This window comes from Schistocerca americana, chromosome 5 (assembly GCF_021461395.2).
Source record: "Schistocerca americana isolate TAMUIC-IGC-003095 chromosome 5, iqSchAmer2.1, whole genome shotgun sequence".
Lineage (NCBI taxonomy): Eukaryota > Metazoa > Arthropoda > Insecta > Orthoptera > Acrididae > Schistocerca > Schistocerca americana.
In genome coordinates, this window is record NC_060123.1 from 593,202,952 (window position 1) to 593,222,986 (window position 20,035).

General features: G+C 44.7%; 1 protein-coding gene across 1 annotated transcript in view; it reads right to left on the minus strand.

Annotated features, from left to right (window-relative positions):
- Nucleotides 1–16,153, minus strand: part of LOC124615523 (cytochrome P450 6k1-like) — an 85,727-nt gene extending 69,574 nt beyond the window's left edge. Inside the window, exon 1 of the mRNA XM_047143482.1 lies at nt 16,106–16,153. The gene's annotated coding sequence lies outside the window, so the exon portion shown is untranslated. The remainder of the gene's footprint in view (nt 1–16,105) is intronic.
- Between the last annotated feature and the right edge of the window lie 3,882 nt (nt 16,154–20,035).

Sequence of the window (20,035 nt, forward strand, 5' to 3'; positions counted from 1 at the left end):
CATATGCGACACTCATCGGTGAAGAGAACGTGATGCCAATCCTGAGCGGTCCATTCGGCATGGTTGTTGGGCCCATCTGTACCGCGCTGCATGGTATCGTGGTTGCAAAGATGGACTTCGCCGTGGACGTCGGGAGTGAAGTTGCGCCTCATGCAGCCTATTGAGTCGTAACACGACGTCATGTGGCTGCACGAAAAGCATTATTCAACATGGTGGCGTTGCTGTTAGGGTTCCTTCGCGCCATAATCCGTAGGTAGCGGTCATCCACTGAAGTAGTAGCCCTTAGTCGGCCTGAGCGAGGCATGTCATCGACAGTTCCTGTCTCTCTGTATCTTCTCCTTGTCCGATCAACATCGCTTAGACGCCTGGACACTTCCCTTCTTGGGATCCCTTACTGGCACAAAGTAACAATGCGGACGCGATCGAACCGGGGTATTGACCATCTAGGCATAATTGAACTACAGACAACATGAGCCGTATACCTCCTTCCTAGTGGAATGACTGGAACTGATCGGCTGTCTGACCCCCTCCGTCTAATAGGCGCTGCTCGTGCATTGTTGTTTACATCTTTAGGCGGGTTTAGCGACATCTCTGAACAGTCAAAGGGATTGTGTCTGTGATACAATATCCACAGTCAACGTCGATCTCCAGGAGGTCTGGGAACCGGGCTGATGCAACACTTTTTTTGATGTGTGTAGATACGAGCCAGATTGCGCTTCGCAGTTTTAAAGTATTTCAAGTTAATTAAATATAGGAAAGAAATACCGTCGGTTCGTTTTCGTATATTTTTATATGTCATGCCTTCTACCACCCCGAAGGGAGCTAGTAATATCTTACTGCTACAGTTATTTATCCCTTTGGCAGGCCCATTTTTTATAGCAACTCAGCAAAGATAATTTTTTGGTATCCTATTAGAAATGTGATCAACTGACTATATTTATTTTGCGATAATTTTATTTTTGTGATTTAGGACCAAAAACTATGGTAGTACATATATCACCACGGCACCATTGTGAGGTATTAAGACAGGTGATAAATGAATTTCCCACTTATCTTTTGCGAGCTGTTATGTGTTGCCATTACACGGAAAAAATAATGAACAGTGTATGAGCTGATTCAGGTCACAATAATGTATATTACAGAAGTGAAGCAATGTGTTCGGACAACATTAGTGATCCGGGCGACAAACAGGAACTTAGTCTTGTAGCAGTTTTAATACATCTGGTGCAGTGTACTACTACAAAAAAGTAACGGATCAAATCGGCAAGATTTTAAATAAACATAACGTTCGACCGATTTTCAGACCAGCTAAGAAAATAGGCCAAGCACTTCGTTCCGTTAAGGATAAACGTGCCCCTCTGTCTGCAAGTGGTGTATACAAGATTCACTGTACGTGTGGTAGGGTCTACATTGGAACTACAAAGAGAAGTGTGAATACACGGTTGAAGGAACGTAAAAGTCTTTGCCGACTAGGGAAAACGGACAAGTCAGCCGAGTGGGACATGCTCTTCAGTCGGGTAATCAAGTAGTGAAATTTTCGGAAACTGAAGTTTTATGTACTATGACGAACCATTATCCACGGCTATGTAGAGAAGTCATCGGAATATATTAACATGGGGATAATTTTAACAGAAAAGAAGAATCTATGAAACACAGCGATATATGGACAGTGGCGCTACAGAATCGATGAGAAATTTTTATCTTTGACGTACTATGATCGATAGGTATATTTTATCTTTGACAAGGTTTATCTCTACTATCACGTGAAATCCAGTCCACGCCCACTTTCCACGGTATTTAGGCCGTTCCTCGACGTCCGGCTCGTCAGTCGGCAAGGGAGAAAGGGAACAGCGTTTAAAAACACGAAGAATACTTCATTCTTACCCCGAGGTAGTTACAGGTCAACGCTCCAGGATGTCTGATTTTACGATTAAATGTACTGATGTGCCTGGTACTTCGACAGCAAGAAAACGTGAACCACACTGGAAACCGAATCGCTTTTACAGTGAAGTTTCAAAAGTACTATCTTCTCCAAAACAATCTCATCGTTTCGAAACCTTCTGCAGTAACAACACAAGAATACGTGAACATTGGAGAAGAAATATTTCGCAGAATTTTTCAAATGCTAGCGAAGAAATAACTCACGGTACAAGACGAACTAATTGCCCACCATGACATCAATGAAGGCGTGTTTGAAGAATCTGAAGAAGTCGCTTCATCTTCATCAGACGATTACGTGGCCGAAGAGAAGCAGTCGAAAATGGTCAGCCATTACGTTTCGCAGTAATGCGAGGCTAGGGTCGACAATGTAGCGAGAGAGCATTTAGGATGGAGTTTGGCCACTCTTCGTATAAGGGAAGCTTCACACCTCAAAAGCACGAGAGGTTTAACGAGATGGGAACAATATGTAAAACATGGTGGAACAAGGATGAACAACTTAAAACAATTGATTCGTGGACCCATGATCGTTTAATACAAGCTCAAGAATGTAATCATCAGGTGCCGAAGAGAAGTCTGCAGCAATAATGAGCTCTTGCTGCTGCTAGACCGTTTTCTGATTTAAATTTCGAAGCTTCTTACTCTTGGTTAGTGCTCTTCAAACGAAGACATCGCATTCGTCGGAGAAAAATCACGAGATTTGTATCCGAAAGAGAAACTTTTTCACTGCAGCAAGTCGTTGATGCAGCAGCATATTTCCGATGCAGAATTAAGTCCTCATACGCAAATACGGCAAGGATTTTGTTATTAACACTGATCAAACAGGTATTACACATAAAACTATCTGATTTATTCACATCAATTGTGATAGTAATTTTTGTAGACCATACGATGCTAGTTTGTGAATCTTTGTTCTAGGGTGCCAGTATCAAACAACTTATGACCGAACTTTCGCTGAAAGCGCAACAATGGTGCTTTTCTGTGCCGCGAAACGATAGCCACAAGGCGACATTCGAACTCTGCACAAATGCTGTCACCCTATCTGGGAAATTACTATTAACGGTCTTCGTTTGCTTGCAAGAGACCACTGGCGCGTTTGGGCAAAGGGAAAGACGTTACGATAACTTCTACAAAATCCGGCAAACTCACAGTAGTTCTAAACTCCTGGAAATTGAAATAAGAACACCGTGAATTCATTGTCCCACTAAGGGGAAACTTTATTGACACATTCCTGGGGTCAGATACATCACATGATCACACTGACAGAACCACAGGCACATAGACACAGGCAACAGAGCATGCACAATTTCGGCACTAGTACAGTGTATATCCACCTTTCGCAGCAATGCAGGCTGGTATTCTCCCATGGAGACGATCGTAGAGATGCTGGATGTAGTCCTGTGGAATGGCTTGCCATGCCATTTCCACCTGGCGCCTCAGTTGGACCAGCTTTCGTGCTGGACGTGCAGACCGCGTGAGACGACGCTTCATCCAGTCCCAAACATGCTCAATGGGGGACAGATCCGGAGATCTTGCTGGCCAGGGTAGTTGACTTACACCTTCTAGAGCACGTTGGGTGGCACGGGATACATGCGGACGTGCATTGTCCTGTTGGAACAACAAGTTCCCTTGCCGGTCTAGGAATGGTAGAACGATGGGTTCGATGACGGTTTGGATGTACCGTGCACTATTCAGTGTCCCCTCGACGATCACCAGTGGTGTACGGCCAGTGTAGGAGATCGCTCCCCACACCATGATGCCGGGTGGTGGCCCTGTGTGCCTCGGTCGTATGCAGTCCTGATTGTGGCGCTCACCTGCACGGCGCCAAACACGCATACGACCATCATTGGCACCAAGGCAGAAGCGACTCTCATCGCTGAAGACGACACGTCTCCATTCGTCCCTCCATTCACGCCTGTCGCGACACCACTGGAGGCGGGCTGCACGATGTTGGGGCATGAGCGGAAGACGGCCTAACGGTGTGCGGGACCGTAGCCCAGCTTCATGGAGACGGTTGCGAATGGTCCTCGCCGATACCCCAGGAGCAACAGTGTCCCTAATTTGCTGGGAAGTGGCGGTGCGGTCCCCTACGGCACTGCGTAGGATCCTACGGTCTTGGCGTGCATCCGTGCGTCGCTGCGGTCCGGTCCCAGTTCGACGGGCACGTGCACCTTCCGCCGACCACTGGCGACAACATCGATGTACTGTGGAGACCTCACGCCCCACGTGTTGAGCAATTCGGCGGTACGTCCACCCGGCCTCCCGCATGCCCACTATACGCCCTCGCTCAAAGTCCGTCAACTGCACATACGGTTCACGTCCACGCTGTCCCCGCATGCTACCAGTGTTAAAGACTGCGATGGAGCTCCGTATGCCACGGCAAACTGGCTGACACTGACGGCGGCGGTGCACAAATGCTGCGCAGCTAGCACCATTCGACGGCCAACACCGCGGTTCCTGGTGTGTCCGCTGTGCCGTTCGTGTGATCATTGCTTGTACAGCACTCTCGCAGTGTCCGGAGCAAGTATGGTGGGTCTGACACACCGGTGTCAATGTGTTCTTTTTTCTATTTCCAGGAGTGTATAAAGGAAATTCGTGATTGACATCTTGAAGTCATACGTGAGAGAGGAACAATTCCTTTTGCTCCTCGATTCATGGTGAGGGCAAACGAAACCGGTTTTGTACGACGAAATTTTTGGAGATAGAGAGGGTTTGCCAACGTGCCGTATTAAAGAAATTCCTCCAAAATGTAGTCCTTTGATGCAGCCCTGCGACGTTTATTTTTACTGGCAAGCGAAAAACATTATAAAGTGACTACGAAATTGCTCGTACATCACCAAACACTGTAGAGAGGTAGCTCCAAGAGAAGACTGCATAAAATTTCAATGAATCGTACACATCAGTTGTCTGCACCAATATTCGATGATATGATCAGATATGCGTGGTCCGCCACGAAACTGTGTGATGACCGTATGAAGGTAAACCAAGTTCGTTTTGCAGTAGAAATATTGAAAAAAAAACATGGTCATGTAAAAACTCAGCGTTCACTACGCGTGCTCTGTGCTGTACCCCAAAACAATTGTTTTACATTTTTCTACGATCAGAATCATCCTGATTCGCGCAGTGCTCCACACGTGTCACAAATGTAAGTACAATAACGTCAATAAAAAGACTAGACTGGTTTCATTCAAAATGGTCGTGTATTCTTTTTTTATTTCCAATGTCCTTACAAAAATATTTTGTTTTCCTGTTTTTCAGGATAAATATTATGCAAATCATAAATGACTCATTAAATACTGACAATCTGGACAGTCATAACAAATCTGTTGTTAGAGATACGTTGGAATAAAAAAATTACCAGCAGCGAGATTCGACCCAGAGACCTTCCGCTTATAAAGCTAAGCATTTAATCACTCGGCGACCACACAATGATATATATACACAAATGCCTAAAACTTTCAAACACAATTTCTCCGAGAATGTTTGAGAGTTGCACCTTCCTCTTTAGGTAAGTATTCACCTCAGATTCATTATCCGGTCATGTCAAAGTATTGATATTTGAGCTGCATTTAACCCGTGTTAATACTCAACAAACATAACAGTTTCCTGTCTTTGTGCACTTGTGTTTAAATTTAAGTCTACAGGGACTTGTAATAAATAGGGCTTTATTGAGACCATTGTTTCATTCAGTAGTTTCACCAACCCCGTATTTTTATCAGCTTGCGAGTTACAGCACCCACGTTTCAAATATGCTAGGGAAACGCCTTTTTAATAAATTCATTAAGTTACCTGTTGCACAACATACGTAATTTGATTCACGTGATTGTATAGAGGGCAGTCTGTTTATCGGAAAGGTCACCTGTACAGGAGTTTCTTACATCCACAGGGGTATGTCGACGGCTCAGCCGTAACCTCACGCACAACTTCTCATCCTCTCCCTTTCTTTAGAAGTGGTAGCGAAATATTACCTGCACAGTGTTTTTAGGCAAACAAGTGAAATTCTTACATAAATAATGATATATAAACAAAATTTTGTAGCAATTTCTTCAGTTGTCACTAACTTTACTGAGGCCACTCGCTTTTCACCTCCATTCTGACCCATATTAGAATGAGGTAGTTCTCACCCTCACACTGTTTTTTTTTTTTTTTCAACATAGGCGGCACACGCACACTCGGTGTGTGTGTGTGTGTGTGTGTGTGTGTGTGTGTGTGTGTATGTTTCACATTTCTTAAATCCCTGGATCGATGGGATTCGCTCACGATGGAAACTGGCTATTTGCCCTACCGTCATGTCTCATTAAGTACGAATGGCTCTTTTCAGCAATTGTACCAGGCGAACAGCGCAAGTTTCGTTTCTGCTCGTTTATTACATGTTCGCTGCTGGCAGCCCGAACAACGTGTAACGGCAGTCGGTTAAACTCAATATCTTGGCAGTTTAAGGAGTGGAGTGTCCCCCATATGCAGACATTATGGAGTCAATATTTATGGTCGCTTATGGTCACTTACGTCAGATCCTCACTGAATGCCAAACGCCGAACATTGCGAAAAAATAGACATAACGAAATGAAATGGACCTATATCATTTCTAAATACCTCTTGCACAAACTATTTTTAATGACGCAGAGGCAGTATAGCGTGCATCTTTCCACATATTGCAGGCTTCTATCAAGTACACCCTGTCTCATTAGTGATAATGAGCACCTGCTCCTCATTTAATATGCTACCATGATCTTTAACTTATTTTCCAATTTTACAATTTCATCGGGGTTAATTTGTGCTCAACTGAATTTTTATGGCTTTTATGTTGCATTACATGACTTTTATCTTCCATTAAGAAACTTTTAAAAAGTTAGCTCCAGAACTACAGGGTGCGGCAGTTAAGTCCGGACAAATAAAATTTTTTAAAGCAAATTTATTAAAAGAAAATGCAAATGAAAATGAAAATTCTTTTACTTATAAATAGTGGTATCTTTCAAGAGTAACATTACTCGATGTAGCCCCCTTCAGCCGCATTTACCGCCTCCAATCTTGTCCTGAAGCGATCGCACGCACTCTTTAAAACAGCACTGTCCATATTCGCGAATACTGGTTCAAATGGCTCTGAGCACTATGCGACTTAACTTCTGAGGCCATCAGTCGCCTAGAACTTAGAACTAATTAAACCTAACTAACCTAAGGACATCACACACATCCACGCCCGAGGTAGGATTCGAACCTGCGACCGTAGCGGTCACGCGGCTCCAGACTGAAGCGCCTTTAACCGCACGGCCACACCGGCCGGCTCGCGAATACTGCTTCGATAGTGGTGCGTAGACATGCGACATTAGGGTGCCTCGTCTTATTGGTAACACTTTCGACTACGTTCCAAACATAGTAGTAGACGGATTCAAATACGGGCTATTCGGGGGCCAGAACTCCTTTGTCCAGAACATGTCAGAGTTATCTGAGAGCCAGTTTTGGACTGAATGACTCGTATGAGGTCCTCCTCTGCCATCCGACGCATTGTTCACTCGCTGACGTTCAATACTGACACCAGTTTCCTCAGCGTTTGCTCCGGTCCTCCGAAATCAGAGTCTGAGCCTTTTCGATGGCTGCCGCTGTTCGTGACACGCGTTTCCCCGAATGAGGTTTCCCTCTCTGGGTTAGCGGAACGTTCCCCAGACTTCTCCGAAGCATTATACTTGGCCACAATAACGTACTAACAGTTGATCTCGGGCAACCGAAGAATCAGTGGGCGAACGTCCAGCGCGAAGACTTTCAACAATCGCTGCGCTTCAGTTGTACTCCGCGGTTGTCCGTAACATCTCGGCCATTTTGTGGTTCTGACTATTTATTAGATGTCAATGGCTTTCAAGAACGCCAAGCGCGACATCCAGCGGAACTACTATACAGTGGGGAATACAAATTGAAAATTGTCCGGATTTAAGCGCCGCGCTCTGTATATCGTACTGCAACCCAAACAACTACAGTATTTGAAACTGCTATCTGAACTACAGTATTTTCTCCAGAACTTCCTTTCAAAATATTTTATATAGTTGTGTTTTTATTTATCGCTTTCCAGATGTTAATAGCGAACTTCGCTGCGAAATTCTGTGTCGGTGAGCTCATGCAAATACAAGGCAAGCATTATTAAATGTTACCTTTCTTTTAAAATACAGCTTTCGGTGTAACATTCTATTTTACGTAGCACTGAACATGTTTCACAGTATTCATATAGGACAGGGACATCATGATTTGATTGGAAGCGAATACACATCGGAGAACCCAGAACTTTAATGAGTTCAGCTGTTCTCGTCTTGGTGCTGAGTCCTCCTTGCACGAGTTTATCTGCAGCCGAAAACGGGAGGTTTTGTTCTCGATAGTAGCAACTTGACTCCTAGGAGAACGTCCATACGGCGACTGCAGCCGCGTTAGTCGCTTGGGGAGAAGTCGGCTGGAGACTGTAGTAGTGAATCACGACGCAATTTGTGTGTTCCATCGTCAATACGATGATGCGAGGGTTACAGTTAACTGTCAGTGGTGCATCGGAGATATCACTATCGAATTGATAACATTTTGGTTTTCAGATTATCAGCAGTCCTGCTACTTAAAGGAAATTTAAGAAGTTGGTTACAAGCTTGAAGACAATTGATTTTGATAAAAGAAGGGACCATATCCCGAATGTTTCCTAGAACCCCTTATAGGCCAAGTTTTCTCTTGCATTCACCATCTGACTTTCGCGGTGCCGTCAGTCAGTGTATTAGACTGCGAGTGTGACGTAATAAGGCGTGAATCAGCAAGTCCTTAGTCCGACTTAGCTGCACTTCGTCTTTTCTTGTTTTGCTCTTGTCTTGCCCCTGAAAGTAGTGGCACGCAGTAAAAACACAGACGACGCGAGAGGTCATGGCCTTCTGTTGACTAGCTTCCTCTGTCGACCTCTGCCGAGACCAGCCACAGGGCAGCTGTGAAGAGAAGTTGTCAACTGCTGCCATCTTACGGGGGGCCTGAGACAATACTTCTGCAGCTTTTATCAAACAGTGCGTCGTCTGTATGGTGGTGTTATCAATGTCTGTCAGGTCATTAACATAAAACACGAGCAACACACGTCCCTGAGGCACACCTGAATTAACTTCTACTTGTGCCAATGACTCTGTGCATGATACGATACAGGAAACAGTAGGAAAGACAGGAATACGAAATAATGTCCAGGGAACAATCTGAAATGGGAGAATTAATTGCGACTGTACTGTAACTGAAATGGATTGTGTAGGATATGATATGTGACAAATAAATTATAAGTGGACCAATAAGTTCTTTCATTGCTTCGCTGTAGTTAATTCAGCTAAGAACTTACGTGTTAGACCGTGTACATCGCTGGTGTCGTCCAGTATCGGAACATAATTATTACTCTAGAGCCGGGATTAAGCACTTGAAGACTAACCCATTGAAGACGGAGAGTGAAGTGAGACTGGACCAGCTTGCCGTAGAAAAATGGCCGTGTTGTTTCCAAGGCAACCATCTGGACAACAGCCTGTAGGGAAAACATAGGAAACAACTTTCGATGGCAAAAGGGGCATTCGACCCCTCTATTTCCAGGGCTCTCTCTTTATTTCTCCGCCTCGCACTCCACATCAGGAAGAGGAACAGACACGTGGACGAACCTAGTGACAGGGCAACGACCGATTGGCCATTCAGTTCTCACTTTGGTCATTCTCTGTTTTCAGTCGAATGAAACGAATGAAATTAGTCCCTAGGTCATGCCAGCTCACTCACCGTGTTTGAGTGGTTTCGTTTAAAGTGAGACATTAACGAATGGTGCAACTCTCTTACTGTTGCGGCAATTGTAAGTGCTTTCAGTCAGACTCCAGATAGGAGTGCTTTCACTTACATGCTTGTTAGACTTTATCGGTTACACATGAACCATGACTAGTGTTACACACTTGTTTAGACACACATAACGTATCTTATTTCAGGGAGAGGTGAAGAAAAATATATTTCTAAAAATCATTTCAAAAATTTGTGTCTTTTTTTACTTAAATACGAATTTTTCGTACTCATAACATGAAATGAAGATTTCTGATTGGTTTTAAAAATTTAGTGACTGATGCTACACTGTAAATTTACGTTGAAAATAATGACCAATTACATACTTGTCTTAAACCACCTGTTCCCGTTTATGCATTGCTGCAGGGCAGTGTGGTTAAAGGGAAAACAAAAAAAAAACAAGGAACAACTTTCTAATAAGTATAGGAGTTGGATATATGATGTCCTTCTGGCCCTTGTCACTGCCCGTCACTTTCTCCCATCTCTTTGTTCATCTCCCCCCCCCCCCCCCCCCTCTGCCCGTCTTCTCTTTCCCCTCAGCTCTCCTCGGTGAAAAGAACTTACGGAGATTTAAGATTCTGAACAAACGAACATTTACATTTTTATTTATATAGATTTGTTGAAGTTGTGTCTCTTTATTCGCACTGGTATGTACTAATCACCGATTATTCTTTCTTCGTAAATGCGGAGGTGACATGAACAGAAAGTACGTGGGATACGACTTCCTGTTTCTTAACTTAATCATCTGCTGTTTACACATATGCAGCCACCTGTCGAAAGCATTTTTCGTGATAATCGCCTACAGGCTGGAAACGAAGAGCGTTATAAGCACCAAGTCTGACATTTGTCAGGAGAATGAAAAAAAAGCAATGTTTTTCTTTGTTTCCGTAACAGATTTGTATCGAAAAACTGAGAACCTATTCTGATGCCACAGAATTATGCTGCTCACCCATCACCGCGAAAAATAATATGATAAATTAGAAAATAAATGCTTTATCAAGGAAGTTCTAACTACCACACCAGGAAGCTGACTTGTTCTAAGTGCCAACAAAAAAGTTTTTACGAGCTGAATCGTGCAAAGAGAAAAAGCAGCAACGATCCACCGTTAATAGTGTTGTTTATTTTCACAAAAATCGCCGTTACCGGTTTCGAATCGACGGTTCCGTCTCCGCACGGCTGATCGTGTTGCTACAATGAGGCGACCTAAGTCGTGGGATACCTCCCAACAATGTGTCGGACCTTCTTTTGCTCACCGTAGTGCGGCAGCTCGACGTGGTATGGACTCAAAGAGTCATTGCAAGTCCATTGCAGAAATACTGATCCACGATGCTTCTATAAGATTTTGTGCACGAACTGACATCTCGATTATGTCCCACAAACGATTGATGAATTCATGTCGGGCGATCTGGGTGGCCAGTTTATTCACTCGAATTCTCCAGAAATTTCTTCAAACCAATCGCGAACAACTGTTGCCGGAGACGTTGGCGCATTGTCATCCATCAAAATTCCATCGTTGTTTGGGAATATGAAGTCCATGAATCGCTGCAAACGGTCTCCAAGTAGCCGAACATAACATTTTCAGTCGGTGACGGGTCAGTTGTACCGGAGGACCCGGTCCATTCCCTGTACAGCCCTCACCATTATGGAGCCATCGGCAGCTTGGACAGTGCCTTGTTGACAACTTGCGCCCACGGTTTCGTGGAGTCTGCGCCATCCTCTAACCCCACCATCAGCTCTTACCAACTGAAATCGGGACTCACCTGACTAGGTCACTGTTTTCCTGTCCTTCAGGATCCAACGGTGTAGTCACGAGCCCAGGAGAGGTGGTGCAGGCGACATCGCGTTGTTAGCCAAGGCACTCGTCTGCTACCATAGCCCATTAAGGCCAAAGTTCGCCGCGCTGTTCCAACGATACGTTCATCGTACTTCACACATTGATTTCTATGGTCATTTCACACAATATTGGTTGGTTGTTAGCACTACGCAAACGCCACTGCTCTCGGCTGTTAAGTGAAGGCCGTCGGCCGCTGCATTGTACAGGGTGACAGCTATTGAACTATATGAAAAAAACGTAAATTATTTACAAACTACTTTATTCAACATGTAAACGTCACTACAGATATCCGGATTTAGGTTATGTTCGATATGCCTGCCATCACTGGCGATGACGTGGCACACACGAATAGCTAAATTCTCCATGACTCGCTCAAGTGTCGCAACATCGATGCCGTCGATGACCTCCTCAGTGACTGCTTTCAGCTCAGCGATGGTTTTGGGGTTATTGGTGTACACCTCGTCTTTAATATAGCCCCACAAAAAGGAGTCGCATGTGTCCAGATTCGAAAAACAGGGCGGCCAAGTTCTATGCCAGTGGCCTAAGGGTACCCCAGAGCCGGAATGCCATCTGCAAAGTGCTCCTCCAGAACATCAAACACTCTCCTACTTTCTACATCTACATCTACATTGATACTCCGCAAGCCACCCAACGGTGTGTGGCGGAGGGCACTTTACGTGCCACTGTCATTACCTCCCTTTCCTGTTCCAGTCGCGTATGGTTCGCGGGAAGAACGACTGTCTGAAAGCCTCCGTGCGCGCTCTAATCTCTCTAATTTTACATTCGTGATCTCCTCGGGAGGTATAAGTAGGGGGAAGCAATATATTCGATACCTCATCCAGAAACGCACCCTCTCGAAACCTGGACAGCAAGCTACACCGCGATGCAGAGCGCCTCTCTTGCAGAGTCTGCCACTTGAGTTTATTAAACATCTCCGTAACGCTATCACGGTTACCAAATAACCCGGTGACGAAACGCGCCGCTCTTCTTTGGATCTTTTCTATCTCCTCCGTCAACCCGACCTGGTACGGATCCCACACTGATGAGCAATACTCAAGTATAGGTCGAACGAGTGTTTTGTAAGCCACCTCCTTTGTTGATGGACTACATTTTCTAAGCACTCTCCCAATGAATCTCAACCTGGTACCCGCCTTACCAACAATTAATTTTATATGATCATTCCACTTCAAATCGTTCCGTACGCATACTCCCAGATATTTTACAGAAGTAACTGCTACCAGTGTTTGTTCCGCTATCATATAATCATACAATAAAGGATCCTTCTTTCTATGTATTTGATGGGGTCGAGCCACATCTAGTCAAAATCAGTCGCTTTGGATAATGGGGATGAAATAATCTTCCAAAACATTCACATACCGTTCGGTAGTCGCCGTGCCACCAAGGAACATCGCACAGATTATTCCGTGACTGGACATTACAGCCATGCAGGATTAGCCGAGCGGTCTGAGGCGCTGCAGTCATTGACTGTGCGGCTGGTCCCGGCGGAGATTCGAGTCCTCCCTCGGGCATGGGTGTGTGTGTTTGTCCTTAGGATAATTTAGGTTAAGCAGTGTGTAAGCTTAGGGACTGATGACCTTGGCAGTTAAGTCCCATAAGATTTCACGCACATTTGTATATTTGAACTGCACATTGCACACCAAACATTTAGCCGTTAAGGGTGAATCGACTTCTCGATCTCGAAATGCGTATTCTCAATCCCCCAAATGCGCCAACTTTGCTTGTTCACGAACCTATCTAGATGAAAGTGGGCTTCGTCGCTAAATCAAACCGAACAGCGCATACTAGTTCCCATCATGCCCCGCAGCCAACCGTGCTGTTTCAACGTCCTAACGCAAACCATTCAGAAATTATGACGATTTTATTTCATGTAGTTCAATAATTGTCTCCCTGTAAGTGGTGAGAGGTAACCCCTGAAATTTGCTGTTCTCGGCACACACTTGACACTGTCGATGTCGAAATACTGAATTCCTTTAAGATTTCCGAAATGGAATATCCTATGCATCTAGCTCCAACTGCTATTCCGCGTTCAAAGTCTGTTAATTCCCGTCGTGCGGTCATCATCACGTCGGAAACCTTTTCGCATGGCCGGCCGGTGTGGCCGTGCGGTTCTAAGCGCGTCAGTTTGGAACCGCGTGACCGCTACGGTCGCAGGTTCGAATCCTGCCTCGGGCATGGATGTGTGTGATGTCCTTAGGTTAGTTAGGTTTAAGTAGTTCTAAGTTCTAGGGGACTGATGACCTCAGTAGTTAAGTCCCATAGTGCTCAGAGCCATTTGAACCATTTTTCGCATGAATCACCTGAGTACGAACGACAGCTCCATCCGTTCACTGCCCTTTTATACCTTGTGTACGCGATACTACTGCTATCTGTAGACTGATGACCTCAGATGTTAAGTCCTATAGTGCTCAGAGCCATTTGATGCATTTGCTATCTGTACATATGCATATCGCTATGCAATGACTTTTATAACGTCACTATATTACATTCGGTGGTGTTTACATTGCTTGTTGGATGCAACAACTAATACAAAGAGCAAAAATGATACTATAAACGTGAATAGCCGTTTGAAGATGAACCTGTCGCCTCGAAACCGGTAACAGTGCTATTTGCGTAAATAACCAGCGTTATTAACAATGACTGCTTGTTGTTTTTTCTCTGCATGAATCGGTGGTCTGAAAAAACCTGTTTTTGACGAAATAGCGGGAAGAGTGTTTTTGTTCCAAATGCCATTAATACTGAGGCACTACGTCTTATATGTGATAATGCAAGTACAGAAATACAGCTTTAGGTTCCTGACTGGCAGAACTGTAGTCAACAAAAAGCAATTCTCATATCTTTTAAAGTCTGGAGATCCGGAGGGAAGCATAGCTCGGCATGTTTAAAAGACTTCGTCCATGGTTCGGTACCTTGATCAAGTGTAAGGCAGTGCATGACAGTACCGAGATCGCAACAGCACTGAAAATGTGTTTTGTGAGAAAGTGACATTTAGAACGTTTTCCATCTTCACTTGTAATGAGACGTTAATTTTCTTCGATTAACGTAGTTCCAGAATATGAGTAAGCCTCGCAGACACTGCATATCGCTTTGAATTTATCTTACGGATGTCTTTTTATGCAGCCATATCATTTTCCTCTTTCTCACGCCACTGAGCGTTTCGGCATTTTGGTCCTGATACATATTTCGCAGTTCAGTAAATGCACTATTAATGAAGCTGACGAAAACGTGGAGTAAATAGTACGTACTGTTGTTGTTGTTGTTGTGTGACTAGGGCCTCCCGTCGGGTAGACCGATCGCCGGGTGCAAGTCTTTCGGTTTGACGCCACTTCGGCCACTTGCGCGTCGATGGGGATGAAATGATGATGATTAGGACAACACAACACCCAGTCGCTGAGCGGAGAAAATCTCCGACCCAGACAGGAATCGAGCCCCGGCCCTTAGGATTGACATTCTGTCGCGCTGACCACTCAGCTACCGGGGGCGGACGCTAAAAATCTTTATTCGTAAAGGTTATCGGTTTCGCCAATTCTCTATTGCCATCTTCGGATCTGGAGACAATGGGACCGAAAATGATTGGATACAACAACTAACATTACAACGCACATAATTATATCCAAGAGTTGCAGTACATGGGATAACGACATACCTATGTTTACATCATTACACAGTCTTCTCCTTTAATGATTGGATACAACAACTAACATTACAAGGTACATAATTATATCCAAGAGTTGCAGTACATGGGATAACGACATACCTACGTTTACATTATTACACAGTCTTCTCCTTCAGCACAGTAAGTCGTGCTGAATGTACGTCCATGTTGGTATCGTGAGCTACACTAGAAGTGAGCTTGTCACTTTTAAAATAATACCTGTGTACACACATTTTATTGCGCCGATCACACGTGCTCACATTCATCACCACATTACAGCTGACAGATCCGAGGGTAAACATTGTTACTGACTTGTAAGCACATCAGATGGCGCCGTGGTAGTACGGATCGGTATTATCGTCTCACATTGGACTAAGGCATGGGTGTACTGTTCCATATAATTACATATGCTGTAGTTTAACAAGACTAGTTTCATTCAGAAGAATGAACTGATACCTCAGTCTGCTAAAACACTAGAGGATGGTTTCAGCTGAAAGGATGAATACACGGTTAAACCGATGGAAAGACTAGACTGATTTCACTTGAAAGCAAAGAGTGAATAATTGAGTGAATGTGTAAAACTATAACAGTGGAAATTACTCGTCAATATGTAAATGTGAATACTATTATTTCAGATCATGCTGCTTTTAAATGTCTGTGAAATGTAAAAAGGCTCAGGTGCACGGACTTATTTCCATTCGGTAGCTCCCAGTGACTGGTTTCACTTCAGAGAAATGGGAAAATCATATTTCGATCGATGCTTAGAATTACAAACGAGGGAAACGGTGGTTCTGACTCGGCTGCTGGCATCAGCAGGCGAGTCCTATAGGAGAGGCGACTGTCTGTGTTTCACTCACCTGCCGCTGTGTGTCCCTCGCGGATGCCGCCGCCTGCACTGACTGCCACGTGACCGCCCGAGCTTCGCTCTTTATATACAGCGGCCCACAGCCAGCGTGGCCCTGTCAACGCCTGCCCATTCCCCCCCCCCCCTTCCCCTCTCTCCACTCCCCCGCCGGCCTCCACCACTAATCACCGCTGTCAGCGATCAACTCCATGTCTCCGCGACGCGACGAACCACACACGGAGGTCAGCCTTACATTCTTCGCCACTCTCTGCAGCCAACTCCGCCTTGTTTTTGATACCTGGCAATTTGTCCTGTCACGGTCGGCGTATGTGATCTGTCTTTTGGAAGGCATAATTGCCCCAGAAAGTAGTATCAAATACAAGGTAATATTGAAACTAGCGTACACAATGTACGCATCCAATACTTTCGTTCGTCTATGGTTCATCAGTAGATGAATTACGTACTCTGCAGCCTGCCTTGAGTGAGACCCCACCCCTCCCCACCCACACCCTATTGCAAGCCTTTCTGTTGGATTACATTATGGGAACTGAGATCCTCCTGTTATGCAAACAGCTGGTTTTTACACTCGTAAATGCCCTGACACATTTCAGCATCTTAGTCCTGGCACTTTTATTCAGTTCTTAGCTTGTCATCTGCAACTAAATGCTTTTATTGAGAGTTAGATTCGTCAGTTAACAAATCATTTTAACTATAAACGTATTTTTGCTGTGCGAAATAGTTCACGAGTTTCTTTTATGATTGCTTACATTATTCACGGAGTATCCGTCCTCACGTGCATGATCCTCTCTTGTGAAAATGCACACAGAAAGACGATACAGATTTTTGTGGAACTCCATTCGCAAGCTACATTTCTGCATTCCACGACACATAGTTAATTTTGCTGCTGTTTGTCTAGTCTTCTTACCTTCACTTGTTTCTGTAATATCCTGGCGCCAACTTTGTTTGCTTCCTCTCTCCTTCTCTCTCTCTCTCTCTCTCTCTGCCTGTGTGTGTGTGTGTGTGTGTGTGTGTGTGTGTGTGTGTGTGTGTCAGGTTGTATTCATTTTTTATTTGTTTCTTTTGAAGTGATGCACACGCTACTTCAATAGACTGCTTCACAATGTCAGTGCTTCTTTTATTCAGCGACTGCGTATTTTCCCTCACATGCTTGAGTGGACCCGGTTTCAAACTTCTCGACCACAGAAAAATATGGGATGAGCACCCAGAACTGAACAGGGACCCACCACAGTTGTAGCCAGTAATGTTAACGGCCTCCTCCTTTCTTCGCCCTGGTGTGTGAGCAGGACATCACTTCAAGATGAGAAGGATGGAGAAAGATCGCCGGCCGCGGTGGTCTAGCGGTTCTAGGCGCTCAGTCCGGAACCGCGCGACTGCTACGGTCGCAGGTTCGAGTCCTGCCTCGGGCATGGATGTGTGTGATGTCCTTAGGTTAGTTAGGTTTAAGTAGTTCTAAGTTCTAGGGGACTGATGACCACAGATGTTAAGTCCCATAGTGCTCAGAGCCATGGAGAAAGATCGAGACACTAGAGGGACGTACTACCAAGGAGACAGCCAACTTTGATTAGCTTACTGTGTCTGGCGAACAGCACTTCTCATAAGCGGTCCCACTTCCCACGCGCCTCTTCCGAACGATGGACAGGAAGAACGACTGTCGTTAAACCACCGTATGAACTTAAAAAAAAATGGCTCTGAGCACTATGCAACTTAACTTATGAGGTCATCATTCGCCTAGAACATAGAAATAATTAAACCTAACTAACCTAAGGACATCACACACATCCACACCCGAGGCAGGATTCGAACCTGCGACCGTAGCGGTCGCTCGGCTCCAGACTGTAGCGCCTAGAACCGCACGGCCACTCCGGCCGGCCGTATGAACTCTTAATTTCTGTGATTTCGCGAGACGTATCTAGGAGAAAATAAAATTTTTCCCGAGTCCTCGTGGAAGTTACGCACACAGAACTTTAAGACAAAACGTCTTCGTGATGCCCATCTCTTGCAGTGTCTGCTACTGGAGTATGTTGACCATCTTGGTGATGCTCTCGTGCCTACTGAACGTACGTGTGACGCAAAGCGCCTCTCTTCGTTGGGTCTTCTTTATCTGTTCCGTCACTCCAGCCTCGTTAGGGACTCTGATACACTTTTTACGTGGATGAATAACATTTACTTGAGATGGTTCCAGTGAATTTCATCTTTGGATCTGCTTTTTCATAAAATGAGTTTTATGTGGTCATTCCACTTGATTTCGCCTCGAGCAGTTTAGTCTGTTGTGTTGTATAGTTGTCACTGTTCCCTGTAATGTAAAGTAAAGTGGAAATGAACACTAGGGGATCTCTTCTTCTTTCTATGTACAGTACTATTACAGGTATGAGTGGGGTCTCTTCTGTTGGAGATGTCCGACAGAACAGGCACCATGCACTTTATAGGCGCGATGGCTGTTGGATGAAAAGTTTCCGTGAGGATGCACGATCAACGCCCGGACTCCTACAGGACTCAGAAATGTACAATTAGAGGGCTAATAGTCGGAGGTATTTGCGGTGCGGCGAGCGGAGAGTTGCGACGTATGAGTGTGACGGGAAGCGTGTCCGGATGTCCGAGGCGCTTAACGCGACCGTGCTAGACAACCAGAACGTACGGCTTCGGCGCAAATTTTCAACTTTCGCCACTGCATTACCGCAATGCCCTGTACTGCTGGAAGTTATTATTTCCTCCCTATCTCTTTCCCATCCCCTTTCCTTTCCATTCCTTTCACCCCATATGTTCATGTATTCGTAGGTGCAATACGTCACATTTATTCACGTAAATGGTCAGCTGCCAATTTTTTAACCAGCCCGTCCATCCTCTGCAGATATTCTTGCACTTTACTACTTTTCTGGCAATAAAAACTTTCAATAGAGAACAGTACTGTCCACGAATAGCCCCACAGATCCTCGAAGGTTACCCACTGCAAACAGTAACCTCCCATCCTACCCCCTTTAATTACGTTTACGGTTGTCAACTTGGATCCGTTAAGCACAACGTGTGAGCTGTATCGAACTCTCTCACAAATCTCGTCCGATACCCAGAGAGTTCATATTTTATTCACCTAAAAACAGCGCCGACTGCATCAGCATCAGGTGCTTTCCTGAAGTTGAGAAACTCGGCATCATCCTGGACACTTTTGTCAACGAACAATCAGAGTGAACTGAGTTCCTCCAGGCCGCAGTTTCGTAATACATTTTGATTTTTATAGATGAGGTTTCCGTTCTCCAAAATTGTAATAACGCGTAGCACAAAACATGTTCAGTGGTTCTCCAACAGATTGAGGCCAGCGATTTAGCTCTGTAGTTCGTTCATCTGCCCGACGACTCTTCTTCTAACAGGGTGTGTCACGCAGTTTTTTCTTTCCGATCGCTTGGTAGTCTTCATTGCTTTCCTGGCCGACAATAAAGTGCTGTTAGCTGTGATGCCTCTCTGTGTCATCTACCGTTTCGGTCCAGTACTGTCGCAGAACCACTGAGTTGGTGACTTCAAGACGTATCGGTACTTTCTTCTCTCACTATGTGTTTGTAGGAACTCAATTTAAGATAATGAAATTACAGCACAAAATGGATGAACAGTAACGTTAAACACACACACTTCAATAGATTTTCCGACTTATTCGTGATGAAAGGTATGAATTTTACGATAAAACTCTCGAACGAAGCGAAAAAGAGAGAGATTTAACTCCGAACAGACGAAATCACTTAGGTGATATTGCTTCCCCTACATTTACTGTAAATACTCCTAACAGGCAGGGAATTTTGCAGTAATTGCATTAAAAAAATAAGTTGACCTACAAGACGAACGTAACTACTGGGTTTTGTCAGTGTGTACAAATGGCAAATAGGTTTGCAGCAAATAATGTGAAGGAGAAGCTACCATCAGCCACAAGGCTGGTCTG